The 14100-nt window shown below is 39.7% G+C and overlaps 1 protein-coding gene across 1 annotated transcript in view; it reads left to right on the top strand.

Moving 5' to 3' along the window:
* atrn (attractin) overlaps window positions 1-14100 on the top strand; it is a 186895-nt gene that overhangs the window by 161848 nt on the left and 10947 nt on the right. The gene's annotated exons all lie outside the window — the stretch shown is intronic.

Raw genomic sequence — 14100 nt, 5'->3', positions numbered from 1 at the left:
TTGGTCAACTTCTGAAAACTAAAATCAGAGTAAAATCAAACTTCTATTAATTACGGTCAAAAAGGCTCGTATCCCGCTGCGGAGGCACTTTGGAGACGCTTCTTTAAAAACTCACGAGAGAGAGAGAGAGCTGTGGGAGTGAACCAGATAAAAGTATCCTAATTAAATACTAAGAGAGCAAATTTGCAGTTATGTTTTCCGTTTGATTGCAGCGAAAGCCAGTATTGTCCCCGAGGACAATAAAACATTAATATCACTTACAGCTTTGTGTGATAAATGACTGATGACTCAATAACTAGAGGAGACAACTGAGGACTCCGTATAAGGATCATTTCTTTCCATTTTCAATATCACGCTGCTGGAACATCATTATATGCAGCTTACACGGATTGCTGAGAAATGGGAATAAAAAAAACACTGATTCGAATACGACATTAGGTGGTGCAATATCACACTTGGCTAATTTTGCTCCTCCATCCCATTGGTACAAGGAAAGATGAAACAATTATTTTGGCCTTGCCAGAAGCGATCTAACCAGGCTTGGTTTGCTCCAGTCCACAGGTCTGTTTTCGCCTCGGGCAAAATGTATTTCTCATCCAGTGTGTTTACCATTGGAAAAAAATGAGAGGTTGCCCGTGAACACGTCTGTACTCTATGTGTACGAAATAAATAAATAAAAGAAGACTGGCAGCTTTTAATTTCACAGCTTAGGGCTGTCGTAAGACTCGTCTGCCAAGTCCAATTTCCACTGCAGCAGCTGCAGGGTGCTCTTAGGTTCTCGCTTGTTTACGTGCTTGTCTTTCATTTTCTAACACCAGCGTCTCGTATTCAAACCGAGAGGGAACAGGCAGCGCAGACACAATTGGAAAGAGGAAGAGACTTACCGTCAGACAGATGTGACAGAGGAATCATTTCAACTCGTTTCGTAATCAATTGCATCGAGTGTGCATCAGTGCGGCTACCCAATGTTCAACCTCAATTTTAAACCTGATACGCCAGGTGCTTCACTTTTTGTGATTTGACAAAAATAAAACAGCGTGCCCTTAAAATCTGGAAATACGGCCTCACGGTTGTAAGCCTCCGACCACCAGTCAAGATTCACATCCATGTCTTTGAAAACATGGATGCCTCACGCACATGTTCCCCCCACAGCACAGAAAATCTCTACAATCAGCACAGTTTCAAGATTAGTGTCACCAAATATATGGCCAGTGTCTGAACATAGGTTTCCTGCTTTGTTTCTGAGATATGACGTTGAGTAATGGCCTAAAAATTGTTTGTGCATAACATCATGATGTCACACTTGACCTTTGGAATATAAGATGTCAGAAGTTCATCAGATCTTATTAGATATTCCTGTAAAGTTTGACTGCATGTCTTTTTCAATTATGGCCTAAAACATTTTTTATGAACTCACCTTGACCTTGACCGTTGACCTTCAACCACCATATTCCTATCAGTTCATTCTTACGCCCAAGCGGACGTTTGTGCCAAATTTGAGGAAAATCCCTCAAGGCCATCCGTAATTATTGCATTCACAAGAATGAGACTGATGCAAGGTCACAGCGACCATGACCTTTGAACACCAAAGTCCAATCAGCTCCTGGTTGAGTCAAAGTGGACGTTTGTGTCAAATTTGAAGAATTTCACTCATTGTCCTCTTGTGATATCGCGTTCACACGAATGAGACAAATGCAAGTTCACCATGACCTTGACCTTTGACCACCAAAATCTAATCAGCTAGTTTATAAGTCTACTCAGATGTTTCTGCCAAATTTGAAGTAATTCCTTAAAGGTTTTCATGAGATATTGCGTTCACAAGAATGAAACAGATGCGGTTACAGGGACCTTGACCTTTGACCTGTGACCACCATAATCTAATCAGTTCATCCTTGATTCCAGGTGGACGTTTGTGCCAAAATGTGTCGACAGACAGACCACCAAAAAAAATAATGCCTCCGTCCTCGGCTATCGTCGGCGTAAAAGCATAAAAACACAGTTTATCTCCCTCAACACACATACACACTTTACTTTGTCCTGAGCGGAAATTAAGAGCGAAACAAAACAAAACACCTTGAAAAATTCAATTATGCTTCCTTTTAAACTCTTTGTGCTTGTGTTTTTTTGGGTTGTTTTTTTGTGCCTAAGATGTTCCCCAAAGGTAGTGTCTTTTCCGGTGGTCTTCTTCAGAGGCTGCGTGTTAATAACATTCCCCTGCAGATGCCTTTGTTTTATAGCGTTGAAGCCCCCCCCATGCCCAAGCTCCCCCACCGGCACCACTCCGGAGAGTTATCTAGACTGGCCAGGCAGAGCGGCGAAAGGTTTTGTTAAATTACCTCCAGTAATTAGCCCAGCACGCAGGATCGCTGCTGAGCCCATACACACACACACACTGACGGGCTGATGTGGGCATACACCGCGGCCGCATGCTGCTTCGCTTTCATCCGCTGCATTCATCTCTACTTTAGCAGCAGCTGGGGATGACTTTCCCCCCGCCAGCGACGAGAGCGAGTCAAACTCCCTGTTGCTATGACTCACCAGGTACAGCCACTTCCGCTGAGCCCACTTTGATGAGTTTTTATTCAGTTGGCTTCTGTTTGCAAAGGAACTGTTTTGTCAGCTTGTGATAATAACGCCATATTGCAACGTATTGAAATTAAACACTGCGGAAGAAAAAGAAGACAAATAAGAAAAACTTTATCTCGCTGAACTAAAAATCACAATCTGAAACACAACCAGGAGGTCGGACAGACCTGAAGCTCTACGGTTTAATTCTGCTGCATTCAGACGCTGTTCACATACGTTTAAACCTTTGAAACATGAAAAAATCAGTTTGATTTCCTCCAAAAACATGGGGGAAAAGGCAAAAAGGAGCTTGGCAAAAAATGTCCCACAAACTGCAAGAAATAGGTAAAAAGTGAGAAAAAAAACAGGATCAAATGTTGAGAAAGCTAGATTTATTAAAACTACATTTGTCAAGAAAACTACATTTACTTATTATTTATTAATTTTAAATTATTTTTCAATTTTAAATTATGTTACAGTAAAAAAAAATCTGTCCTCAAAGCCAACACGACTCAGTAGGTAGGAAGACAAAGGACAATAATAATCTGAAAATGTGTAAAAAATGTGCAACTTCTGCCAAAATAAGTGACAAGTTCACAGACAGATTACTGCAAACAAACAAGAACACCTTTTGTCTTTAGCACTGCCTCGTTTTCTCTCACATCACACGTAACAGTGTCTCTTTGAACTGTTGTTTGAAGTGAAAATGATTCATAAAAATCGAGTCATCAGCATCTACCTGAAACCTTCTTTAAGGTCCATTCGGCACAAAATAACTGAGATCATTTCTTCTTCCTGCAAACACGTCTGGACTTTCCTCTCTGCAGATAAGCGGGAGGCATTACAACGTTATAGAAAAAGCTGCTCTTTCTTACGATATACGCCACCGAAAAGGTCGCACGCTATTTACATCTGGATATAAATAAAACTTAAGACATCAAAGGCATAATTGTGTGATCTCTCTTATCATCTCTACATTATATGGAAATAATCAGGGTTCCCACAGTCATGGAAAACCTGGAAAAGTAATGGAATTTCACAATTACATTTTCCAGACCTTAAAAAATCATGGATCTGGTAGAAATAATTAAAACTGGAATAAGCTGAAAATGTGTTCTGTGTAATGCAAAAACACGTAAAAATTCACCATCATTAAAAATAGAATTTTTTGAAAAAATGGCAATTAAAAAAAAAAAATAAAATTTTGAGCAATTTTCTTCTTTCATATTTTTTATTTTTTTGGCAATTTTTTTTGAAAACTTCAAAATATTTGCCTTTTTTTTCTTTTTTTGATGACATCATAGAAAACATGATTATTGGTGATTTTCTGCAAAGATGATTTTTTTATTTGTTTGTTTTATTTCTTAAAGTTATGAAAGGCATGTTTTCTTTTAAAATCAAGAAATTACACCATTTATAATAGCTGTAAACTGTACAAATAGAAATTATTGTTGGATTTTGAGTATTTCGAGAAAAAAAATTGAACATGTAATTTGGAACTCTGAAATTATGTTTGAATCTTGTGTGTTTGAAAAATGCCGGGCAAGTGAGGCAAAAAAAATAATAAAAAATTGTGGATCCTTGAAAAGTCATACAAATGCTTTAAAATTTTGTCCATGATGATATATATTTATACGAACCCTGAATATAGAAAATCTGCAGGCTGCTGTGACAGGCTTCCTCTTCTTATGCACACATATATCTGTCTGTTAGACTGTGAATTTATGACACTGTTGAGGTTTTATTGCACTTATCAATCAGAAATGATCATAATTAGGTTTTCCTCTCATGATTCTTACCAGGCAATCATGCAAGTTAAGACAATCACACATGCACGACCGGTATAAAGGTCAGCTGTATGCTTGTGATTTAATGCAATATATACAGAGTGGAGGGAGACTGCTTGATATAATAGAACGCCGCACCACAATATGTTGGATAAACCTGAGTTGTGTCTTCGCTGGCCCCCCCTTTTTTTTTGCATCAAATGTCCCGATTTTCTCTCGTCCCACGGTAACTATAAATAAAAGCAGAGCAGAAGGCGTCAGAAAGGTAATCATCTGTCCGTGATGCCGGGGCCGCAAGCTCCATTTGGCAGAAGCCGAGTGAATATATCTCATCTGTGGAGCAAGTTTGGACTTCCCACCGAGGCTATAAACAACTTTAATGATCTTCAGCTCACTGTGAGGCGCGCGGCCCCCCGTATACTCCGATCGCGGGTCTTAATACACCACTGTAGCATCCTGATAAAACAGCGTGGAAACAAGGGGAGGGACCTGCTCCGAGTCGCTCAATCTGAGCCGGGGAGGAGATAGGATAACGCACGCTCACCGTTGGAGCTAGTGAAGGCACAGAAAGCCGAGGAGGAAGATCTAAATTGGATCTCTGCTTCTGGGATGCTCCTGCCCTGACAGAGAGGAGGAGAGCAGGCTGCGAAGAATGGAAGAAAAGAAGAGGAGAGGTGGGAGAAGAAAAGGTAAAGCGGAGACTGAGGAGGAGGTGGAGGGCGCCTGATTTCCACAGCAAGTTGCATCTTTTCTCTCGACACAGCGGCACGCACGCCAGCACCAACACAAACACAGGCAGCAGATAAGGCCCACAGAAAACCCCAGACAGCTGATAGGATCAGTAAAGAGCTAGTAAATTAGAGGAGAACGCTATAGTGAAGTAAGAATGTCAGACAGGAGACGAAGAGGGAGGAGAAGAAAAGATACAAAGAGAGGTGAAGACAAAAGAAAAAAACATGATTAACAGCAACAACAGAAGAGTAAACTGAAACTATGTGAACAGAAACAAGGACACAAAATAATTAAATTTGGAAAAAGGAACAAAGACAAAACAAAGAAAGAAATGATGCTAAAAAAGGGGAGGGGGGGCAACAAACAGGAGAGGAGAGTAATAGCCGAAGAGAAAATAAGAAGAAATGAAGAAAAATGACGATAAAAACCAAGAAGAAAAGAAGAGAAGAAACAAGAAAAATGGAGGCTAAGAGAAAGGAAAAACAGGACACGGGAAACTGAAAAGACAAATGAAAGAAGGAAGATAACTTTTAAGGAGTGTTGGAAATCTCAGAGGTAGAAATGTCTGCCTTCTCTCCAGTAAAATGGAAGTAGATGGTAGCTGGCTCAGCCGAGGAGGACGCCGTTAATGTTTACATCCCACGAGGAGGGACGAGCCTGCGCTCCATGAGTAGCTGCATGCTTCCTTCAGCACGGTGATTCGATTGGCGGATGGGTTTTGGTAGAAAGTTTTTTTTGCCCCCGATCCAGGTCATTTGATTGAAAAACAAAAACGGAGCCAAAACAAACCAGCTGACCTGAGCGTGGTCTTTTGAAGCGTTCACAGGCATTGTTGTATCAGAGAGAAAAAGAAAAAATAGAGAACAGCAGAGCGGCCTTCGTCAGTGCCATTTTTTTAGGGCAAGTCCAAATTGAGTGAGGGAACTTTTGTGCCAAATTTGAGAAGAAAAAAACGAAACACTTAAAGGTGTTCTCGAGATACTGCATTCACAAGAATGAGATGGATACCAGGCCAGAGTGACCTATGACCTTTTAATACCAAAATCTAATCAGTTTATCATTAAGTCCATGTGCGTGTTTGTGCCAAATTTGAAGAAAGTCCCTGAAAGTGTTTTTCAAATATCAAGTACACAAGAATGAGACGGATGCAACTTCACTGTGACCTTGACCTTTGATCTACGACCACCAAAATCTAACAGTACACTCAAGGTATTCTTGTGATATCCCATTAACAAGAAGGGTAACAGTGACCTTGACCTTTGACCGCCAGAGTCTAGTTCATCTTTGACTCAAAGTGGAAGTTTGTGCCAAAGTTGGAAAAAAATCCCCTCAAGATGTTCTCAAATATCACAGTGACCTTTGACCACCAAAATTCAATCAGTTCATTCTTGAGTCCAAGTGGACAATTGTGCCATATTTGAAGAAATTCCCCTGAGGCATTCTGGGATATTGCATTCACAAGAAGGGGACAGAGGGACAGACGGACAGACGACCCTAAATTATGACACAGCTGTTGCCGGCTTGGACCTGGTTTAAAAATAGTAACCGGTAAGTACGACAATCCAAAGTGCAAAAGATAAAGTTGAAAAGAAATGGAACAAAATATAAAATGATAAATTACAAAGAATATGGGAGGAAAAGAACCGAGCTAAGAGGAGAGGAAACCACAAAAAATTGAAAAGCAAAAGATTAAGAAAAAGGACAAAAGAGAGGACAAAAGAGGTGAGAACATTAACAAAAGGGACAACGTAGAAGACAGGAGAAAAAAGAAAGGAGTAAGAAAGAGGAGAGGCGAACAGAGGAGAGAACTGAGGACAAAGGAGAAGTTTCTGTTTCGGTCGGGCTTTGATTAGCTGCTGATCGTCCCGAGGGGCCCTGCAGCCTTTGCTGGGAGTAACCTTGTGCTCTGGAGCCGAGTCCCCTTGAGATGCATGGCCCCTGTCAGCGCCGAGGGGCCCCGAGCCACCCCGCCGAAACAGCCCTATAATTCTGCACTACATCTGCATTCAGAGGTCATTCATCACAAAGTGCACAGTCACAGGTAGACCTGCCCGCGGCTCCGTGCCCGCCGAATACTCCACTGCAATTTCTATATAACTCTGCACAATTCCTATTTCTTCAAAATGCACTCTGCTGCCGCCTCTGTGCTCAATATCTGCATTTAAATCTGCTCCAGCCTACTTCAGCTCCGCTAGTGCATCAAACTCTTCTCGATAATAGAGTCTTCTCAACCACTATCTCCAACTCGGCTTGATCTTTACGGTTAAATCCACTCCTCTGCTACTTCAACAGGCTCAAACTCTACTTTTAATCTGCTTCACTGATTCTTCTGTATGTTCAAATCTACCGAAACTCTCCACATTAAAATCTGCTCCGGAGTTTTGCACCAAAGATTTTTCCTTCAGCTAGAAGAGTGAGATCAGCGTAACCTGACAGCCCAACAATTTGTCCTATTATGAACTCTGCACATCAAAGTCTGTTTACAGGCCTTTGGGTAGAATAACTGCAAAAAAGTTGCATTAAGATTTTGCGGCTCCAGAAGGAGCTGTGTGAAGTCTGACAAATTGCCTCAAGTGATGTCACATGAGTCAGCATAGTTTGGGGCTACAAGTTGAAAATGAAACAAATATTGAGGTGTGGTGTTATAAATAGAAGTGAGGTTATCAGACCTCTGTCGCCCCGCTGCTCCTCTCAGCTTGAGGATAGCTGCTTTGAGGACTCATCATAGACAGGATTCACACGGCCGTGTTGTGTGTGATCAGTAACATTGGGGGAGGGGTGATTTTTTGCAATTACTGTAGAAAATGTAAAAAAAAATGCGTGCTATCTTTTTTTGCTTTCTGTTTAATTTTTGGCGATTTTTAAAGAATTTTTTCTTAAATTTGTTTTAGAAATTCTAGAAGATATGTTTTCTTTTAACATTTTTTCTCTTTTTTTTTATTTTTAATTTTTTTTGCAAATTTCTGGACAATCTTTTTAAAAAACATTAAAGTTCGGAGAAATTTTGTATTTTATTTTATTTTTTTAATGTTAGAGCCCCAGCCCAGCTGCCAGAAGAAAACGCTGGCAGTGTTGTTCTGGATTTTAGGGTCTATTTGTCCAAATCAAACACATTGTATGTGGTGATGCAGTTAGATTTCTGCCGAGGTGGAAAAAGTTTGGTTTGCAGTGCTCACAGCAACGAAAACAAAAGACTTAAAAAACTGAAGAGCAGATGACACTTTCATTGGGACTACTTTCTACCTGCGGTGGAAAATCGCTCTGACAAAAGGAAAAACTGTGACGAATTCTTTGTAAATGCTTTATCTCCTTATGTAGGAAGAAAGAAGTCAGTTTTTATCCCGATCATCGCTGTTGATTAAAAGACCTCGCAGACGGTTTTTATCTGCCTCCGTTCTCCTGACTGTGACTCCATCAGTTCCATTGTTAGAAGACAGCAGGTGTTTCCTCTTTACGTAAGGGTGTTTTGTTTCCTCCGCCGCATAAATCTGTTTTCATTCATAATATTTAAGCTTTTTTTCTCTCTGCTGTGATTATAAGGTACATTCATGTAATAGAGTTTTTTTTTATTTAGCACTTCTTAAGAAAAAGTCCTAATGAAAACCGATGAAAGTGAGGCTTTTATCGATGCTTTGAGCAGCACAAACACAACACAGAGAGATACGGTATCTCCTAACCGCGGCACGAGTTGATATCATTATTGGAAAGAAAATGTGTTTTTTGTGATTTGGAAGTATGGAGAATCACTTCTTTTCTTAGTAAAGAAACTAAAAGAAATGTATTATCTCAAACCAGACAACAATAACAGCGACTAAAAGTAATGAATGCAAGAAATCACAAAGGCTAAAGTGTGAAGCCGAAGAAGTTGGGCTTGCATCCAAAATCACAGTTAAAATTAGACTGCACTTCTTCTCCGAAACTTTAGTTAAACTTAATATTTACTGTCTTATTTTTTCTGACTTTTTGCATCTTTAAAACACTGACTAAGAGGGAAGTATTTTAAAGAGCAGAACTTCATGTAAGGAGGCAGGTTCAGGTGGTAGACGTCAAAAAACCCACGACTTTCCTTCAGGAGGCCAGTGTTTGTGTCTCATCTGAACTTTGACTTATTTTAAGGTGTCGTTACGTTAACCTCTGTGCAAAACTTTACGCTAAGTGCAGCCACATTTCTCTATATTTAACTTTCCAAACCTAACATACACACTTACTAAATACTGAAGGTGACAGAGTGACCATGAAGGATCCCCTGCACCCCTGACAGCGGTCCTGGCCAAGCTCCTAATGTCCTAAAATCCTAGAAATGTCCTAAAATCCATAAAACAACGTAAAATCTCAGGAATGTCCTAAAATCCTAGAAATGTCCTAAAATCCATAAAACAACGTAAAATGTCAGGAATGTCCTAAAATCCTAGAAATGTCCTAAAATCCATAAAACAACGTAAAATCTCATGAATGTCCTAAAATCCTAGAAATGTCCTAAAGTCTTAGAAACATCCTAAACTCCAAGAAACGTCCTAAACTCCTAAAAATGTCCTAAAATCAGAGAAATGTCTTAAAGTCAGAGAAATGTGCTAAAATCCGAGAAACATCCTAAAATCAGTAAAATGTCCAAAAATCCTAAAATGTCCTAACAGCATTCAAAAATTCTGTGGATGTCCCAAACTCTTAAAAACATCATTAAATCCTAGAAATGAGCTAAAATCCTCAATATGCTTTAATCCTAGAAATGTCCTAAAATCCGAGGAAACGTCCTAATATCAGATAAATTTCCCAATCTTAGGAATGTCCTAAAAACATTAAAAAATCCTATAAAGGTCCCAAAATCTTAGAAACATGATAAAATCCTGGAAACATGCTAACATCCATGTTTTCAAAAGAAAAACCAAATTGCTCAGATTTGGAAGGTATAAAATCTTGTGAAGGCGTCTGAAGGCAGCATAGTAAAAGTGATTTCTGTCCAGGTTTCAAAGGGTTAAAGTGTCACTCAGTGTGCCGATTGTAAAGCTCCTTGTGTCCTAATGTTAAGACTTTTAGTTAATTCAAGCAGTTAATGTAAAACAAACCTTTGTTGGTTCAGATGCAAACGTGTAATTAGACAAAAAAAAGAGTAAAAGATCCGTTTGAAGCGTTCATGAATGAAGTCACGTTATACTTTTGACACAGGTGAGATGATTTGTATCTTCTCTCTCACATCAGCTGCGTTTTTGTTTCTCATAATTAAAATCACATTTTGTCACGAAACCTGTCGCTCACTTCCAGGAGCTCCTCGTCCCCGTCGGCTCGTCTTTGCTAAAAACATCCGAGTAATGGCTGGTTGTTAAAGCTGCCAGTTTCTTCAGCGATGGTCTTGTTTGTTTGTAGCAATTGTTGTTATTTTATTTCAAAACATGTGATTAAAAGTCATTAGAATTTCTTTTAGAGTAAATGTTGATGTTAAACCGGTAGCAGCTGCAAGAGGAGGAAGCAATATAGAAAATAAATGAAAAAAACAAGAATGGAAACGTTAAATCAAATAAGACGCACTATTTTTCATTTGATAAAATGACGTTTTTCTTTGTCTGAGTTTTAGGAAATGTGTCAGATGTTGTGCAGACTGTAAAGCCCTTTGGGACAAACTTGTCTTAATTTTGGCCTTTTTTAAATAAACTTGACTCGACAAGAGAAAGACGGATAATCAAGGAGGGAGCTGAAGATGGAGAGGATGTAAAACAAAGCTGTGTGTTTACATTAATCACGCTCATTTCTCACTGTCAGAGCAGCGTATCAGTGACGTCAAAATGGTCCAAATGCCAGCGTGTCAGCGTCTCCGTACATAACTCTTAAATCCAAACATGTCTGAGTGTTTGTTATTTTCTGCGGCTGCTGCTGCTGCTGGTTTGACTGCAGCGTTTCCAGCAGGCGAGTCGGCCCCTCCACCAGCCCATTTGTCTGCATCTGAACTCTTCCCCCCTGTCAGATCTTTGGGGGGGCTGTAACACTGCACGCGTGTGAACGCAGGATCAACAACGCTGAAAACTGCTGCAAGCTTAGAGGCATGCACGCAAAGCATACACACACAAACACAACCTCCTAATAACCTTCTCTGTCCAAAGATACAGGAGCCCAGTGAGTTCTCAGCTGCACCGAACAGCAGACACACATTCAGACAGGCAGTGCTGTTACACACACACACACACACACACACACACACACACTGTAAGCCCCTTTCAGACTTTAAATCTGTAATTTGGTTGGCTTTATTATCTTCTAAAGCAGTGATACTCAACAGAGGTCATAATGTCCTAAACTAGAAAAATCCTAAAATCCAAGAAATGTTCTAAAATTCTTAAAACGTCCCAAATTCGTAAATACATGCTTAAATCCCAGATAAGCCCTAAACTCCAAGACATGTTCTAAAAGCCAAGAAATGTCCCTTAATCGTAGAAATGTCCTAAAATCTGAGAAATGTCCCAAAATCTGAGAAATGAACTAAAGTCATAGAATTGTTCTAAATTACAAGAAATGTCCAGAAATCTTAAGCATGTTCTTAAATATTAGATACGTCCTAAAATCCAAGAAATGTCTTAAAATCAGAGTAAGGTGCCAAAAACATAGAAATGTGCTAGAAACTTCCTAAATTACAAGTTGTGTCCTGAAATCCAAGAAAAGTCCCAAAGTCCTAAACATGTGCTTCAATATTAAATTCGTCCTAAAATCCAAGAAATATCCTAAAGTACTAGAAATGTCCTAAATGATTTGAAATGTCCTGAGATCTGAGAAAGGTTGTTAAATCCGAGAAATGTCGTAAAATTAGATAAAAGACCTTAAGTTTTATAATCGTCCTAAATTACGGGAAATGTCTAGAATTCCTAGAAATGTGCCAAAATCCAAAACATGCTTAAATATTAGATACGCCCTAAAATTCAAGAAACACGTCCAGTCGTCCCTAATAACCGTTCTCATCAGTTTAATCATTTATCAGACGGAATATAAAATCCTGCTCCCCGTTATTCGGTCTGGCAGCGTCCGAGCGGACTCAGCAGCGATCAGTCGTCAGATCGTGACTCTCAGTTCTTGATTCCTCACATGCTGCAGGTAAAGCTCGTCGGCTTCAGTGCCATTTGAAAAAATGGATTTTCGGATGATTATTGTGGTTTTCCGAGGGTGTTTTTTTTCTTAGTTTATTTTCCTTTTAGTTTCCTTTTTCTTTTCTGTGTAAGAATAAAAAGACACTTTTAAAGACTGATCCAACATGAGAAAAAGCTCTGCGAAAACTTCAGATAACAGTATTTTCTTCTTTTTTTCGTGTTTTAAAGCTGGACAAGGCAAACAAAAAAAAAAAAAAAATTCCGATTTTGAAAATACATCCGCCTCCTGCAGCACCCCCCTCTTGGTCCTAGTTACCGGTTTCCAGACCTGGAAAAGTTTTGAAAAACTAAAAGTCTTGGAAAAGTCCGATTTTTTTTTTCCATGAGTCTGTATAACAATGCAAGATGTGTTCAAGGACCATCAGAAATGTGAAAATCCAACAATAATTTACAGTTTCTTGCTGTGATAAATGGTGCAATTTTGGTGATTTTTAAAGAAAAAAGCCAGTTTCTAAAACTTAAAAATGCTAAATTAAAATGCATAAAAATACAAAATACTCTCTTAATTGCCAACCCAGCTTAATGAGATTAGATTGACAGGTGGAATTGTTCCTGATGCCTCTTCAGGTTGCACTGAGACAAAAATGCACGTTCACAGACCTTTTCACGGCTGATTCTTTTACACCTGATGATGACTTGCTGTGTATTTCATGTGTTCGTCGTCGTACACCAATATTTTTGCAAATTCAGTCACCGAACCGCCTCAGTCAGTCAGCTTCTTTTACTCACCTCATGTTGTTTAGATTTTAGAGGTGTGTGTGTGTGTGTGTGTGTGTGTTTGCTCCACTGCAGCCTAGTTACCCATAACCCCCCTCTCTGTGCAGACCCACAGAGGAGCTTACGTGTATCTCCTTAGAGCCGTAATTCCAGCCTCTGAAGGCACAGCTGCTGGAAGTCTTATAGAAATGTTAAAACGTCTGACCCAGTGAGATTGCAGTCGTGGCTTTTACGGGAAAACTGATTCGGGGGGCTTATTCATACACGCGACGGACATTACCAGCACATTTACCAAGTGAAGTGCGTGTCTGAAAGGGTTTACGATCCACTAACACACATAGAGCGCAAATAACAGGGGATGAAATGCCCTTCTGTGTCAGATCGTACGCGAACACAGCCGGCTGCACAGGTATGTGGAAACACGTGCTATAAATAGGCAGAGACGCATGTGTAGGTGCAAAAACAAACACAGTAACCCCCTTCTGTTACATCACACACACATACTGAACACACACACACACACACACACACACACACTCACAGGCATCCAGGTCTTTGTGCCACCTCCCCAGCTACCTGTGTGACAGGCTGTGTATCCTGCTGGTATGAAAGGTAAGCCTCAGAGAGACGCAGCAGAGAATAATTGTGTAAAATAGGTCAGAGCCTGAATATCATTACTGCCCCGCTCCCCATGTGTACGCTTATACTGGGCGTGTGTGTGTGTATGTGTGTGTGTGTGTGTAAGGCAGGGTCTGTACGGTCATGAAAAACCTGGAAAATTCATGGAATTAGCAAATAGCAATTGTCAGGCCTGGAAAAGTTTTGCAGAACTAAATAGACCCTGAAAGTTTTTGTTTTTTTTCACAAACCTGTGAAATAACACGCAGTGTGTTCAAGGACTGTCGCAATCTGATCATTTCTGTTTTTACTAGTTTCTTGCTTTGATAAATGGTGAAATTTTGGTGATTTTTTAAACAAAAATGCGGTTTCTTTAGAAATCACCTAATTTTTTTCCAGAAAGAACATTTACCAAAACATTTTGAAGCCTGCATTTTTATCACTGCAAATTATTCAAGAAAAAAAGAGAAAAAAGTCAAAAATGCCTTTCCAATCCTTAGGGCCCACAGGTTTGGAAAAAACAAAAAAAAATTGCCAAAAATAAAAAAAAAAAA

This window comes from Plectropomus leopardus, chromosome 14 (assembly GCF_008729295.1).
Source record: "Plectropomus leopardus isolate mb chromosome 14, YSFRI_Pleo_2.0, whole genome shotgun sequence".
NCBI lineage: Eukaryota > Metazoa > Chordata > Actinopteri > Perciformes > Serranidae > Plectropomus > Plectropomus leopardus.
Note: the sequence above shows the minus strand (reverse complement) of the source record. Positions and strands in the feature narration are given on the sequence as shown.